Source organism: Oryzias latipes, chromosome 10 (assembly GCF_053564925.1).
Source record: "Oryzias latipes strain Hd-rR chromosome 10, Olatipes_Hd-rR_3.1".
Lineage (NCBI taxonomy): Eukaryota > Metazoa > Chordata > Actinopteri > Beloniformes > Adrianichthyidae > Oryzias > Oryzias latipes.
Window position 1 is genome coordinate 31427589 of NC_136246.1, and position 5361 is coordinate 31432949.

Sequence of the window (5361 nt, forward strand, 5' to 3'; positions counted from 1 at the left end):
CTTGTTTTTGTATTGTTTATTTTGTTTTAATGTAAAGCACTTTGTGATATGTTTTTATATGAAAAGTGCTATATAAATAAAGTGTTATTTGATTCACACATATATGTTAGTCCATAATCAAAATATATGACCCCATACATAAGGATTATGGACTATATGGCACAATGAGCTTTGACTTCATCCTCGTCACCAAAAATGCCACTTTGGTACTTGATATTTCTTCCTGTTTATTACAGCCTATAGTTCAAATAAAACTTTTCACATTTTTCATTTTATTTTAAACCTCTGCAAATCTCAGAGGCTGTGGCTCTGTGAGTTTTTTGGGAGTTTTACTACAGCGGCTTCAGATGAACCGGCGGGCTCACAGAAGATCTAAAAGTGAAAGGTCTGGATTTGTCAGCTCTGAAATGCTGACTCAGAAGAAGGCGACGAGGGACTTGTGCGGCCTGAACCAATACGAGCTGCAGAGCGGCGGCTGGTTTGTCTTATCTCTTTGTTTAGTGACAAACACGGTTTTTCAACTGCATGTTAAAAAAAACCTTTTTCTCTGAACTCTTTGTGCGCAGTGGATATCTGTCTCCACCACAATGCATCCTTTTACCCAGAGTGACTAAATTGATTCTTGTCTTTGAGTATTATTAGTAAAAAAGAAAAAAAAGCTACAGTCAGGGAATGAAAAGCCTAAATATTGTTCCATGCTGTCTGACTCACATTTTGCCTTACACTTATCTCCAAAAGAAGTTGAGATGAGCGTGGAGGAATTTTACTTATCTAACACAAACTTTTTATGAGTGTAATGGGCAACCACATGGTTTACGTTACACCTTGAGAGCATAATCTGAGAATTCTCCGTTTATTTCCCTTAATGGCTGACCCTGACATCCCAACACTCGGTTTTTTTAATATTGAAATGTTTTCAAAGTTATATTATTTGTCTGATTCCAATTTGATCTAAGGCCACAGGATCCACAAAAGCATCATTCTTGCACTTGTCAAAAGGAAAAAGTGATTTATAGTTATGTGACATCACGAGTTTACACCCAAACATGGCAAGAAAAGAGATAAAAACTGTAAAATTATTTCTAAAACTGCATCTAAAACCGCTTTTTCTATTTTCTTTTTAAAAACTTCCAAAAACTTTCAAAAAACGTAATTTGTAAATAATTGAGTTCAAAGTGATGTATAAAAAAAGCTTTGAAACGTCACACACAACAAGAAAAAACCCATTACCATTTTATCAAACTAACATTGGAATATCAAGGGAAAAATTTAAAGGAATAGTTAGAAAGAGGCAGGTGCAGTTTGAGTTTCTGAGAAAAAGTAAAAACTGAGCAAAGGGGGGAAAAAAACAGCTTTCAGCTTCTCTCGAAAAGCGGCAGGAAGCTGATTTCATCTGATTAGCTCGATGCGTTTCCCTCCCCAATTTGTATTTTTTTTACACCCGATTCCTCCAGCTGACTCCCTGCTGAAGACTTCAGAGCTCAGAAAGGTCCCAAGCACTAATAACCCAGAGAGATCTGTGAACAAGCGGCCAGACTTTTATTTTGTCGGTACAGCAGAGACTGGAAGTCACTCAGGCTTCTGACTGAGGAAGACCTATGATGTTGAACTGTGCATCATATTTAAGTGTTTATGTTTAAAACACGATTAGACAAACAATAGTAGGAAAATGAACACACTATTTTTTAAATTAAAACAATATTTCTTGATATATATATATATATATATATATATACACACACACACACACACACAATATATATATATACACTTATATATTTTTTATAAAGTACAGACCAAAAGTTTGGACACAGCTTCTCATTGAAAGAGTTTTCTTTATTTTCATGACTATGAAAATTGTAGATTCACACTGAAGGCATCAAACCTGTGAATTAACACGTGTGGAATTATACACATAACAAAAAGTGTGAAACGACTGAAAATATGTCATATTGTAGGTTCTTCATAGTAGCCACCTTTTGCTTTGATTACTGCTTTGCACACTCTTGGCATTCTCTTGAGGAGCTTCCAGAGGTAGTCACCTGAAATGTTTTTCACCTCACAGGTGTGCCCTGTCAGGTTTAATACGTGTGATTTCTTGCCTTATAAATGGGGTTGGAACCATCAGTTGTGTTGTGCAGAAGTCAGGTGGAGACACAGCTGATAGTCCTGCTGAATAGACTGTTAGAATTTGTATTATGGCAAGAAAAAAGCAGCTAAGTACAGAAAAACGAGTGGCCATCATTACTTTAAGAAAAGAAGGTCAGTCTGTCCGACAAATTGGAAAACTTTGAAAGTGTCCCCAAGTACAGTCACAAAAACCATAAAGCGCTACAAAGAAACTGGCTCACATGCGGACCCCCCCAGGAAAGGAAGACCAAGAGTCACCTCTGCTGCAGAGGATAAGTTCATCCAAGTCAGCAGCCTCAGAAATGGCAGGTTAACAGCAGCTCAGATTAGAGAGCAGGTCAATGTCACACAGAGTTCTAGCAGACACATCTCTACAACAACTGTTCAAAGGAGACTGTGAATCAGGCCTTCATGGTAGAATATCTGCTAGGAAACCACTGCTAAAGAAAGGCAACAAGCAGAAGAGACTTGTTTGGACTAAAGAACACAACAAATGAACATCAGTGGAAATCTGTGCTTTGGTCTGATGAATCCAAATTGGAGATTATTGGTTCCAACCACCGTGTCTTTGTGCAACGCAGAAAAGGTGAACGGATGGACTCTACATGGCTGGTTCCCACCGTGAAGTATGGATGAGGAGGTGTGATGGTGTGGGGGTGCTTTGCTGGTGACACTGTTGGGGATTTATTCCAAATTGAAGGCATACTGAACCAGCATGGCTACCACAGCATCTTACAGCGGCATACTATTCCATCCGGTTTGGGTTTGGTTGGACCATCATTTATTTTTCAACAGGACAATGACCCCAAACACACCTCCAGGCTGGATGAGGGCTATTTGACCAAGAAGGAGAGTGATGGATGGCTGCGCCAGATGACCTGGCCTCCACAGTCACCGGACCTGAACCCAATCCAGATGGTTTGGGGTGAGCTGGACCGCAGACTGAAGGCAAAAGGGCCAACAAGTGCTAAGCATTCTGAGAACTCCTTCAAGTCTGTTGGAAGATCCATTTCAGGTGACTACCTCTGGAAGCTCATCAGGAGAATGCCAAGAGTGAGCAAAGCAGTAATCAAATTAAAAGGTGGCTACTATGAAGAACCTAGAATATGACATATTTTCAGTTGTTTCACACTTTTTTATGTATATAATTCCACATGTGTTCATTCACAGTTTTGATGCCTTCAGTGTGAATCTATGAAAATAAAGAAAACTCTTTAAATGAAAAGGTGTGTCCAAACCTTTGGTCTGTACTGCGTATATATATATATATATATATATATATATATATATATATATATATATATATATATATATATATACAAAATATTAAAACAAAAAGCAAATATACGCTAATTATTGTGAATACCAAGACGGAAAAATAGAGAGAAAATTTCCTTATTTCACATTTTTATGAGAAATTCTATAATTTCAGCCAATTATCTGATCTTTGCTGATTTTTTAATTTAATTATAAAATTTTGATTTCACATTAGAAATCACATGTAGCATTAAAACATATGTATAAATCTTCTCATGAACATTAACCATTTGTTTTTATCTCACACAAATAAAAACAAGTAAAGTGTTAATAAAAATTCAAAGAATCAGACTAAAAAATTGTCGTCCTCTTGCCCTGATCCATCTTTAAAATCTAAATGCCATACAATAATTTTGAATTAGAAATATTTATTGAAAGCTTAAATGTTTTAGCAAATCAAGTGCTTTTCGTCATCAATTTGCAGTACCATGCTACTACCAGCAGGGGGCTGCAGGATGGATGACTGTACTGCTGGCTTTGTCAAAATGCAAATTATTGTGACTTTTTTGGCCAGAATCCTTTCTGATTTTATGCAACTTTATTATTTTTTTAGAAAGAATTATTATTATTGGACATGCAATACACTGCTTTCTTCTTCCCTTCATCTATCCATCTATCTTTTTTTTCTGTCTCTTAGCCACCTTTTCCAGCCCCTCACAGGGAGGACAGAGCAACACCTCCTTTGCTTTGGAGACGTCAGTTTCTGACGTCTGAATTTCTGCAAGCATGGTGTCGAGCTCACTCATTGTTTCTCCTTCACTTGTGCGTAAAATAACCTGAGCTCCACCTGTAAAAATGACCCACTCCCAGCATGAAGGAGGTGCTCCCCTTTTTTACCCCTCAGCAAACTTTCATCAGATTTTTTGCCACTGTTCCTTTATTGGGAGCTGAAAACCACTTTAGTGAGAGCCGAAGGGGGAAAAAAGAGGGTTGATGGAAAATATATATATATAAAAGTAACATAAGATTTCCAACCCAGTAGAAGTCAGACGTCTCCCTTTAGAAAAATTAAAAAAAAAGATTTTTATTTTTATTTTTGTTACTATTATGAAAAATAAAATGAACAATTGTGTTGTTGTTGTTTTGTTTTTTTTGGGGGGGGGGGGGTCATCAATAAAACACAAATAGAAAAATAGTTTTTTTTTTTAATGTGAAATACTTTGTAACATGACAGAGGCTTCCTTTCAAAATAAAAGACACCCTGTGAAACATAGGATCTTCTCACTGCAGCAGTATTAATAAAAACAACAGACTATTTTACTATTTGTGGTGCATCTCAGCCGGAAGTCTAATGAACTAAAATTAAATCAGAGCCAATTAATTGACCCCACTGTATTTTTTGAACCATGAGGCGCTTAAAATTCTGGAATTTGTTCAAATTTTGTTTATTCTGGTGTGGCTTAAGTAGGAATTCTAGTTGTGCTTAATATCTGTCTTAAACGGCGCTCAAAAATCTGTCAAGATGTTTCAGCCGGACTTTGGTAAACTACGAAGATTTGATGGCATGTTGGAGAATTGCGGCGGAACTTCGTGGAGCGATACCTACATTGTGTAATTTGTGAACGAGCTGAACAAAGTTTGAGTTACTTTACATTTAATTTTAAAACTCAAAAGCCTTTTATTTTATTTTGACCAAAGAGCCACATGTGGCTCTGGAGCCTCAGGTTGCAGACCCCTGTCTTGGGTTATTTACTTTATTCAGTATAAAAACAATGTTTTGTCATTTGCAAAATGCATAGTTTCTTAATAAAAACAAACAATATAATATTTTCCTCAACTTACTGCATTTACTAGTCTGAAAGTATTTCCTGCATATGCCTCAACTGTGCAGGACTGAGATCTTGTCTCTCTGCTGCCCTCTGGTGGTTTGTCTCTGCACACCAGAGCGAGGCGGAGAAAAAAAAAGAGGGCGGC